Source organism: Falco biarmicus, chromosome Z (genome assembly GCF_023638135.1).
Source record: "Falco biarmicus isolate bFalBia1 chromosome Z, bFalBia1.pri, whole genome shotgun sequence".
Taxonomy (NCBI): Eukaryota; Metazoa; Chordata; class Aves; order Falconiformes; family Falconidae; genus Falco; species Falco biarmicus.
Genome location: NC_079311.1, coordinates 68,269,654 through 68,282,242, shown reverse-complemented (window position 1 = coordinate 68,282,242; position 12,589 = coordinate 68,269,654).

Genomic DNA, 12,589 nt, shown 5'->3' with positions numbered 1-12,589 from the left:
AAACCTTAAAGCAGGCATCATTAATAAAACTTCTCTATACTTATCCAAGAACATATCCAAATGTATTACAGCCTCTTTGTTCCTCTAGATTTTATGACAATGGGCAAAGCATTAGGCATATCTTGCCCAAACAATCGATAATCTGCTGCATACATATAGACTGAGGAAAAGAGGTACATGGAAGCATCATGCATAAAATATGATACCAGGGACTTTTGTTTCTGATAGTGAAACAAGTCATATCTTTTAAAATACCCATATGTCTTATATTTCTTATTAATGCACTGTTTGCTTCAGTGCTACTTTCTTCTTGATTGTGTGAATGACATGGAGAGGCTCGTGTTTTGTAGATTTCCACTGTGGCTCTTGTAGGTATTCAAGCCTGAGCTGCTACTGGAGGAAAAAAAGAAAGAGCTTGTTTAGGATGACGAGAATACAGAGGATAAATCCAAGAAAGCAACAGATTTGAAATAAAAATGTAACACCTGCCAGGCAGCTTACTCACAATATAAACAAGGATTAACACCAGCAGTGGTGCCGCAAAAACTGGTCTTAGCACACATATGTTTAAATGTCACAGCCTGAGTACAAGAAAAATTACTTCACACACTTTATATTTCAAATTGCTTTTGGATTCAATAGCTACTCCTACAACAATAACTATACTCAATACAGAAGCAGTGAACAGATCCTGTTCAGAAAGCAAATAATCTAGAAAAAGAGTTTTCTGACCTTCCTCTTAGTTTTAGCATAGAATATAATTCTAGACAAGGACAAATGTGGGGCTACTACAGCCCCACAGTTTAATCATTTGCCTTCAGGCAAGTGACTTTCACAGATTTTCCTGAGGCTCATACTATCTTTCTCAGGGGGCTTTATTATTCCCTAGAATTAACAGATTACAAACATAGATAAACATTTCAAAAATCAGCTCCATATCCATTTTAAAATCAACTCAAGCTTGTGATCAAGCATCAGATATGACTTGAGGAGTGGATGGTCTCTGCTGACTTTGAGCTCAGGCTTCAGGCATATGGCAACAAATGATCGCCATTAGGGGTATTAATATAAGGTTAATTGTCTGGGTCAGGCCTCTGCTGGCAGGCACTGGTTACATACAGCTGTATATACTATCATCAGCTGAACAGGAGCTGACTGAAACGATCTGTGTTCTCTGTTCTGACTACCTGTCCTCCTTAGCACAGAAGGAAAACAAGCCGATGAATGATTATTGAATTTGAAAGCACTAAAGCAAAACTTTCGGTATTTGTATCCTCAGCTGGCAAGTCAAAAAGACAATTTTTTTGCCTTTTGACACCTAGTTTTAAACCTGTGATGAGGGATTTCAGGGCATCATTCCTGTAACTTCTGCATCTTTCTGGACAGAGATCAATAAATAGTACCCTAAGGGTTATTTTTCCCCCCTTCCACTGGTGAACAAGTGGGATGGAAAAGCATCTTCTGAACAGATGGATCTACTGGTAACCAAATGATCCCTTTGTACTGACAAGTAATGATAAAGCTTTAACCTTCCCTTACATCATAGAGAAAACTGGCAATGGAAGTGGATTTAAGGTGCAGTATTCAAGTACAAAATGGAGGAATGGAACAGAATTCAGGTACTTCTGTTGTCTAACCTATTTAGCCCTATTAAAGGCCACAGAGGTAAAGGCAGTAATTCACCTAACGGCAATGAGTAAGGAAAGAACCCAGATTCATGCCATTCACATTGTTATCTGTAGCTTTCAGGTATACTGATAGAGTTGCCAGCTATTCCAAACACATGCACTGCTATTTGTTTTTCTCCCCATACTTCTGGAACACTCTTGTAAGGCCATAATTGAGCAAAATAGCCACCTTAAATATTACCCCAGGTCCCTGGTACGACAGACCCAAAAAGGTTTTAATTCTGAATGTGGTTTCCTGATAGGAAGCATGGGGAGAGAAGACTGCAGTACATTGGAGAAAACTGGTTTGAGATCATTAGTGAATGGAAGTAAGATAAGGTAGAACCACAGAAATGACAGTAAAGTTTTTTTAAAAAGGTGGAAAATCAGGAATGTGTTTCACTACCTAGGTGAAACATATTCAGTCCTAAGGTTAAGTAGAATATTCTGCTCCAGCTCAATGAGGATGCAAGTCAAAATGTAGTCATTAGAACAAGAGAAGGTAAAAATTATAATAATTAACATTTTTTTTTGCTGTTTGATTTTGCTGTTAACAAAGTAAATGATGTTTAATCAAAATGTAGTCTGGATTGTTAGAATCATGTAGGCAGAGAGAAGCCTACCATCCTGTCAAGAATAAGGACATTTTGAAGGCTACCAACATAGCTTCTGTATTCAAAGTCTATCTCTGTAAAATGCTGAGGATTCTGTGGTGAGGGGTTTATGTTATTGCTTTAAGTTTTTAGAATTTCAGCTAGATAGCATTATATTTATTTACTCAGTAGTGTATGGTCTCAGCTACACTTCAGTTGTAGGCTGAATTTTATGTATATCTAGTCAGTCCATTCCAGCAAAGAGATTAAGGGGAAAATAACTGTGACACTTTATTTTTCCTTTATTTCCAAATATTTTTGACCCAAACATTAGCCTCTTTATGTCTGGCTCTTTATAAAATCTTTGATCTCGCCATGGTGTAGACAGAGTATTGACTTTTTTGCTCCATGCAAACCTGAGTAGTGTTGCTAAACATTTTAGTCATGCTTACATAAAATCTCCCAGAAAGCCTAACCTGAGCCCCTTAAGTTCAGGTGATGCCTCTTCTCCCTGACCTCTTCTGCCAAACAAATGAGAAGGGGGAGGGATCCCTTAAAGGAGTAATAACCACTTTCTTTGAACCTAACAGGAAAACGTACCTGGTTTTAGGCAGTAAAATATGCACTGGAAACTCTAAAATGTAAAGTGTGGGAGATAATTTTGTAAAAGGACCCTGCACGTGCACATACATACACTGCTTGCAATAATGGGTATTGAACATCAGTTAGTAAGCACACATTTATTTGAATCTGGATGTAAACAGAACACACTAATGGGAAAAATACAAACAGAGAAAGAAGGAGGAGGATGGTAACAGCAAGGCAAACATCCAGTTGTACATGTCTGGCAATAACTCTCATTAGGTAAAAGATACAAGTGATTTCAGTAATCACTTGAAGACACCATAATCATCTGACAATTTGCTACAGGTACCACAGTAGTACAAATAGTTAAACAGCTCCAAAACTAATAAAATCAGTCAAATTCCTCCAAGGAATGTAATACTGTTCTGTGTTAACAGTCCCCTTATTCCTTAGGTTATGAACCAGGTGACTCTCATTAAGTCAATCATCATCATCTGGGCTTGACCAGCAAGTAGAAAGGAGAAGGTAATCTACAATTATGTAGGCATTCAGTCTAGACTGAACTACTATCTTCAATACCCTGTAGCTCAAAACAGAACTGCTCAGATTGCTCAGATAATAACTGTGGCCAGCCAGCCATTTGCAGTGGTTATAGCTGCTGGCTTCAGAAGGCAGATAAATATATTAAATCTCTATTAGACCATTCTATCATAAGGTGCACTCAGCTGCATATACCTTGTCTTTTCTCTTAGCACTTCTAAAGAAATACATGAATGCCAGCCTGCTCTGTGGCATAGATGGTATTGTCATTTCATTATTTGTGGTTGGACCATAATGGTGTGTAATTTATATCAGCTACTGAAAAAAGAATAATACAAATAAAGATAATCAGTAAATGCATAAGAATCACACTGCTTGTGGAACTGCTGTTGAAGGTAAGTTCCTTTGAAGGCAGCTTTCATTGCTCTTTAATACGCTGGGATGTTTAATACTGTGTTCCCTGCAGGGTGACATCGCTTTATTCAGTGCGACTAATTTCAACTGGAAAAAACACAAAGCTACATCCACCTGTGGATGGAATCTATGACATCCACATCTGAAGTACTTCAGGGTAGATTTGTCTTAGGTTGTCAGAAGTAGATATGTATTGCTCGTCGAAGTGACTAAGAGAGTTAATGACTGATTTTTAGGGCAATTCTTTAAGCAAGCAGAAGTAAACAGCTATATTGCATAAAATTATACTTTCAAAAATCAGTTCAGTTTCTTATATCAATGCATACAAAAACCACCCCCAACATCTCCTTTGTTCACTCAGGTACTCTTTTGTTGAATAAAATATATATATATATATAATCTCATTTCATCCCCCAAAACCCAAGCTCAGATCAGAATATTTATTTGGCTTCACTCTCATGAACTCTTCCAAAGTGAAAGTTGTATTTGAAAATATCATTCACACAGGATTTCCCCTGTTTTGAGGAAACATTTCAACTGCAAAAAGTGGCATGAGCTGCTTTTCTTCAGGACATTTTTTTTGTATGATTGTTGATCTTGCACAAGGAAATAGCTATAAACAGGTAGATTGTTTTCTGTAAATTCCTTCCCAGCTGAGAGGAGCTAGTAGGAAAGATGAAACAATAAAATCACAATTCATTCTGTTTGAAGGAATTATTTTCACATAATAAAATCCCTTACTCCTTATTAAGCTATTATTCACATTATCTTATTTTCCTAAAAGAAATAAAACCAGAGGAGGAGGAATTAATCTAGCTTGAAATAATAGATATGAAGACTCAAATTATTGAGTGGCTCTGTAATTTACAAAGTTTGGCACCATGACATTGTAGTGATGGGTACTTTAGATATGTAGACAGACAGCTAGATAGATAGGATTAGAAAGAAGCAGTTCAAACCATTCTTGCTGGATTTATTACTTCTAGCAAAACCAACGCTCCTGGTGTTGAGTCCTTAAAAGAAGGCAGCTTGTGGGCACAGCTTGACCTTCCAGATCAGGCAGATTAAGAGCATAATAGTTTCTATACAGCTAATGCTGAAATTATGTTAATTACTTGGCAGACCCTGAATCCCACAAATGATTTTTTGTCATTTTGACAGAACAAGGGAATGATATGTCCAGTATGGAAAAGCTAGCAGGGAGTTACCTGGCAAGTTCTCTAGATAATTAGGAAAAAAAAAATAAAATCAGAATGTCACTTGGTCTGGGTTTCCACTTTTGAAGTGTCAACCAGCGCAGAAACTGAGTATTAGAAAATAAAATCTGTATTGCTCATTTTTAAATGTTGACGACGACTTGAAAGACCCTGCGGTGCTCTTAATGAATTCAGCAAAAGCAGGAGAGCTGGATCAAGGTTTGCATACCTGGAGGTCAAAAGTAAGGGTCCTCAGTGGACTGGTATTCAAAAACACTGAGTATCTCTCTTAGCTGCACACATCTTTCTATGGATGTGCATTATTTTTAGAAAACAGCACTAATACTGGATCTTGGAAGAAAACAGAGTTTGGAAATAGTCAACATTAATGATGGAATAACCATTTACTATTGTGTAAAAATGGCCTATAAGTGCAGTGTGGCTAGTTAAATGGTGCTGATAGAATCTAAACTGGAGCCTTCCCCTGCATTTCTTTCTGCAGTCTTCCAGACCTAATGCTGCCTCAATATAAATTGCTGAATCTGATTTTTCCTGAACGTGCAGCACTCAGACTTCAAGTCTGATAATAGAATACAGTCATCCCTGCACCCTGTACTAAAATATTACCTTATCACAGGGGTAAAAAAAATGCTGCTTCAATTAAATCATGTTCAAAGACCAAACAGTCTATAATATGGAAAACTCAAGTAAAACAATGATGAATGTGGAAAATGGGAGAAAAAATATTACATAGATTAAAAAAATAAAATAACATAAGACAATTAAAGTCAGTTGACTTGTTTGTGGTCAGGGTACATGTGGAAGCTCTAACTGAAATGCCTGATGAAAGTAGGTATTCCAAGATTTCTTGAATCATATTATCATACTAAGGTGTGTGTAGCCCATAGTTTGCCCTAAACAGCATACCTGATCACACCCCATCCAGCAGTTAGCTCTTCAGATAGGTTGATAGACATAAGAAAAACCTTCAGGATGGAATCTTTAGCTCTTTTAGAAGTAGTTTTAAATGTGTTGCTCTGTTCTGAGAACCTGTCTAGCCTTTGAGTGTTTCTGGAATTAAAGCAAACATGAAAAAAATACATTCTGGTAATGTTAAGGTGGATATATTCAGCACATAGCTAGGCTTACATACTGACAGTACCCGTGAACATTACTTGCAAAATACCACGAATGGAAAGCAGTGTTATGTTATGCCAATTCATAATCCAAAACAAAATAATAGCAATCTTTCAGCGGAACTACTTTGCAGCAGAAATTTACTGGGGTTTTTTTTTTTGAACTTTTGTAACAGAGGGTTGACCTGCAGATCTTACAGTTTTATCACATGCCTTGCAAATTTTAGTGAGAATTCTGTCCAGATTTCTGAGCTTACATTAACACATGAGTCTCAGTGTTCATTCTTTTAATAAGCATGGATTCCTAGACTTGTTGGGAGGTTATAGAAAGGCTTGAAAATGTAACCTGAGTACGCTCTGCTGATATAGAATACAAAAAATTTGAACAAAAGGAACCAAAAGATTATATTTTTGAACATTTCATTATTTCGAGAGCCTTACCAAGAGTATTAGATTCTTGAGGATAGCAACATTAGCATAGTAATTTTTTCAATGTACTACATGTCAAAATACTTCCAGTTGAGGAAAGTGATTTTAAAACACTTAAAAATAATCATTTTTATCATACCCATATAATTTAGGCATCATATGAATAGGAACTCAAACAATATTATGTGGGAAAAGAATATTTCTTGAGCACCTAAGCAGTTCTTCCATTTTACCCATTAAAAAAGCATGTTGTAAAACAGAAAATGTAATACAAATAACAAAATGAGCACCCCTAACAGGAAGCCAAGGTACTTCTCAACAGAGATTGATGATTGGAAGTAGGGGAAGTTGTTTTCCCACCTCAGAAAATATTTCTTAAAGCTCGTGATATTTTTACATAGATATAAGCTTGAGACTTGAGGATGAGGAAGACAGAAATATCTGTGGGGAAAAAAACTGGAGAGGTTATTGCACAGCATACAAGAGCAGGTAAGTAAGAGCAGATCTGAATCGAGCAAAAGGCCTTCAGCCTGGGTTTTCTTCATTACAGCTAAATGCTCTGATCGCCAGCTATGTTCATCTGTGGCAGAAAAGGTCAGGGATTCTCTAAATAATTGAACAGAGACATTGGGCCAGAAAATTAGAAAAGGTGATTCATTGGTCCAATGATTAGGACATTCAGCTTGGGTATAGACGACCTAGTTTGTATTATGACTCAGGCAGTCAATGAAGCCACTGAACCTGGAGCTCTGAAACAAGAACATGAGGCAGAGGATAACAAAAGCTTCCAGGTGCCTCAGGAGGTGAACAACACCCGCCACAGCAACTTGGAGAAGCCAGGGCTGAAAAGACAGTGGAAGAATGACTCAGGCTTAATGCTCAGATGTGGGAGACCAAGGTTAAAATGCCCATTTTTAATCCAAAGTAACAGGGGAGAGATACCCAGCTTCTTAGGAGGTATCTTGTCCCCCTGAGTTACTGTAGGTTAATGTTCCCTGTATTAAATATGAATAATGTCTGAATCTGTCCCACAAAAAGCTTTGATTTTAATGACTTCATATTTTTATACTTTGAGACCCTCTTTTCAGATATATATGGAAGAAGCTCCATTAAAATCAGAAGCGTTTACAAGTTATAAGATGGCAAACTTTAATACAGTAATTGTACTTCTCATTATTAAACTAATAATGGTAAAAAATCATAAATGTATGTGAAAGTGGTAAAAATTCCCACTCATTGAATGCATGGAGAGGGTCCTGGTATGGAAGTTTGAGGCTAAATACAAGCATCCTAGAAAGAAAGAAGGAAAAAATAATCACACCACTAAATATAAAGAAGTGCTTATGCAAGCACATCCAGACTATAATGACAGTGCACTTTGAGGCCAGTCATGGAAATGTCCAGATCACATTACTGTCAAAGTCAATAGTACAACTGTGGATAGATCTAAACATAATACAACACAACAATCCAATAGACTTTTAAAAATTAATAAAAACAGCTATAAGATGCTCCTATCTTGTTACTCCAGATCTTTTAAAACTACATTATAGCATTAAAATTGGATAAACTGTGAAATGTTTGTATAGTTAGCCAATTTTTCTGGTTACAAGCCCCTTTCTAATCCCTAATGCAAAAATTCAGAAGGTTGAATGGCACCTTGCAGTGGGCAAAAACAGAAAAAGAGCAACGAGGAGGCCTTTATGCTGAAAGCAACACCTTTTATGTTGGTTTCAGCAGGAAATAAAGTAAACATGTATTTATACACAAATATAAATTGTAACATTGCATGTATGTAGGTATATATACATATCTATGTTGAATATTTAGTGACAGATACCAGAGACAGACACCATAAGGCTCAGAAGAGAAGTGGAGATTTTGGAGCTTGGAGCAGCTGGATTCATCTGGTGAGGCCAGAGTAACCCAGCAGCCACAGGAACAAGTGGTCATAGAAATCAAAACCCAGCCCCCAGCAAGACTCAGCATAAGCAAACATCAGTGACCATGGTGAATACTGCTTCTTTCCTTGCCTGGACAGGGTCTTTATTAATATTAACTTGGAAGAGAACATTAATCTGTTTATTTAGGCTTGGGAACCAGTGACTGGAACAATGAATTGGGTCAGAGAGCGTGAATCTGTTTGTTTAAACTTGCAAACATTGTACTATTACAGGAGGATACGTATGTTATTGCTATTGATGCATTAAAGTGAAGGCTTACACATTCAAATAATATGATGCTAAGCACAGTGGCAATTCCTATGCTACCTCCTGCTGCTCAAAAAAAGGTTTAGCATGGACATGTCTCAGGATCTCTAGCCAACCAACAATGGTTCTGTCATCTCGTGATGTTTTCTGCATCTAGTGCTGATGCTTGTTTCATTTTTCTCCATGCAAAGAGAAAAGAAACATAATTACAGTGTTAATTACAGTTTTGTAGATTAATGGGAAAATAACAAAGCACAGAGTAACAGACATAAAATCTGGATGAGTTGAAAGCAAACCAGAATTATTTAGAAAGGGATGTCTGAATTCCCTACAGTCTATAGGTTAGTACATTCTCCTTGGAAACAGGACACCAAAATCAATTCTAAGGACAACTTTTACATTTCCTTCAATGACTATTTGATGGAAAATACCTAAGTGGCTTCTGGGATATAGGCTAAGACCAAGTTTTCCTTAGCCATTACAGTGGGACTGTGTTCACACACAGGTTTGTTTTCACAGCTCAGTTCAATGTTTTGCTCTTGTATTTGTTTCTATCTTTCTCTATAAGCAGAGAGGAACATTTTCAACAGAAGAGGCTGAAAAGTCCTTTATTCTTTATCATTATAGCCTGCAGTTATAGTGGTGATTTTTTTTCTGGACATGGAAGATGTAAGCTTGAATTTCCTGAGGCAGAGGAAGCAAATGAACACAGGAAACAACTTCCCCAGTCAATGCTTTATCCACTCAATTATTGTACAACAAGTAGGAAGGATTTCCTTTTGCAGTGCAGCTTGAAAGGAATGTGATAGACAGCCTTGCATTTTGTACAGAAACAAGTGATGGAGAAGGCTGAAGCACAGATGATCCCCCAGGGTTCCCAAGGAAAGCACAAAGCCGTTCATTAGTTCTGATGAAACACCACAAAGTAATAGGAAAGCTTCTCAGTACTATTAGTTTGACTGGTGTATCTAATACAGTATGATACGGAAACCATCAAAAGCAATATACAATGTTATATGTAACTGTCAGATGACTCAGTGCAGCCATTTTAAACTCAAGTTACAAGTTACAAATTTAAATATGCCAGAAAACCACTGTAAATAATACTTAATCATGATAAATATTATCACAAGTCTACAAAGCAGCATTTGATGGGATGGATGCCAAAGGGTACAAATTCTTAACTGGATTGGGTTGGGTGCTGATGTAAGACCTTTCCGAGCATCTCTTTGATGGCTGCTACATTATTTCTATCATAAGTGGAAAGCTCTTCCTTTGCTGGAAACCCAAAAGCAGCTAGTATTATACCTCTGCTATCCTTAGTTGGAAATGAAACTCAGTGTGGTTCTTCCATTCAGTGATAAACGACTTTGATTAACATTGTTTATTTGCCAAAGAGATTGAACTTGTTTCTACTTTCAACCCTAAACAGGTATAATGACACTTTTTTAATTGCTTATTGTTAATTTGTACTGTGAAAGGGCTTAGTGACAAAGGATTTAGAGATTCACATTACGAATCTAGAGACAGGACTGGGATCTTTTTTTTGAGATCAAGATGTTCAGAAATCTTGTTGGAGGTTGTCTGCAGCTGTAAACGGGTAACAGGTCATTCTCGTTGGGAAATGAAAGATGTACCAAAATAAGTATCAGTCACACAACTTGTTTGTGTGTCGGTGGTTACATAAGTCAGCATGCAGCAACCATGCTGGTTAAATAAGCCTTCCATTTTAAGGCTGAATAGACCTGGATTTTCTACTTCAGTAATGCCTAGGTACCCAAGTGGTGCACTTAGAGCCAGTTATAAAAGCTTATAACAAAAAGATGGTTCATGCACCAGAGAGTTAATAACTCAACACAAAATAGGAGACTCCAGGTAGATACAGGTACATGAGAATAAAAATACAAAAGAGGAAAAGCTTGTCAGCATCATAAAGTGTTTTACCTACACTTTTTCCCCACCTCCTGCCAAGTTTTAGAAATTCCATTCCAATTATGCAATAAATGCAAAATCTACTTCATGTTTCTCCAGGCAAGTAAACTATCAAGTACCAAGCTTGTGAAAGAACCATCTCTATTTCAGGATTTGCAGAGAAGAATAAAATTATCCTCAGAATATGTCTGAACTCTGCCAGAAATCATCTTGTTAAAAAGAATTTTATTGCTCTAAGATGCACACTTAGATTTGCCTAAGTGCTTTTCAGAAGATATTAATATCAGTTCTCTTGTTCTTGTAAAAATTGAACTAATAGAAACATAATGAAGAGTCAAATTGTTCCTTGGTGATTACTTTTTGTTTTACATTATTGTCAGTCTTTGCAAGAATCGTTTATTATTACTTATCTGTGAAGTCTTGAGAGTCTGAATAGCTCTGAAGAAGACTAAATAAATACATGGGCTCCAGTTTAAAAAGCAAACTACAGGGTAATTTCTTTTGATAACGATTAATAGATGTTGTACTCAAAACTATAGTATATAGGATGGATATATTAATTTTGATAATGTTGATGAATATTTCATATTCTTACCAAAAGATCAAGGTTTCAGATTGAAAAATGCATTCAGTGAATATGTTTTCATGCAGAGTAAAATAATTTAATTTCTCAGAATAAACATTGAATAGTCAAATATATAACTTCATGAGCAGCAAAAGAGACGCTACATATCGTTAGCTGAGAAAGTTGCTCTGTAGGCATTCCTACAGCCTAGAAGATCAGGATTGTCTCTGAAGAGATAGACTGAGCATGACTGTACATCTGTATGTACATAAACATCAAAAGGATCCCTAAGGACTCTCTATTAGGTGCAAAAGACAAGTGCAAGGGAGACAGTCATTCAGTTCCTCTGGCACCTCTTTTTTGAAATCATCAGATCTTTGTGAATTCATTAAGGTTTAAAAAACCCTCTGTGGACTAGAAATGAAAAATTATCTAGTTATATTCCATCTTTCTTTGAACCCAGTGACTCAGTTGTCACTGAGTTCAATGACTGGCTTGAAAAAAACTAGATCTAATATTCATGTCTTATCTACTGACTTCTCAGATCTTCATAAACGGCTCTAGAGAAAAAGTATTATAATGCTTACCTGATTTCTAATAAAATCCCAATTTTCTGTTGGAAAGAAAATTTATCAGTAGTGCTAGAAGCTTTTAAACTACTGAATTTCACAAACACACTCCTGGATTTCACAAATATACTCCTGTTGTTGCTTTGACTCACATTTTTTTAAATCAAACTATGAAGTAACAAAATAGGTTGAGGTAAGCTCAACACCAACTAAAATAATATTGCACTGACATATGTTTGCAAGTGGTTGTTTAAATATACTGTATGAATGTACAGAGTTTGTAACAAATGGTTTGCTGAGTGGTCCCCTGTTGCTTATGAAGTTAGAAAGACATTCCCTACGGCTGCATAATTTCTTTCAAGCCTCTTAAGGAGTGGTACACATCTCCAGTTTAATATAAACAAGGGGTCTTCAACAGCAACATACAAAACACCTAACTCTCTATTTGTTGAACTCATGCATAAGGTGAATTCAAAAGTTTTGGCAAAGATTTCTAGGTTCACAGACTGAAATGTGTTTCACCATAAAATTAGTCATCTGCAACTATTACACTAAATAAAATGTAAAAGAAATAGATTAACTGTTCAAAAGATAAACTTTATTGCTGAATACTCAACAGGTATAAGATATAATGATAGTCAAAGAGTTTTGGATTTCCTTTTTCTATCTGGCTTTGCTTTTGGAAGCTTCCAGGCAAATATACTGACTTCAGCTTTACCATCCTGAATTTGCACCTAGGTGTCTTGATGACTG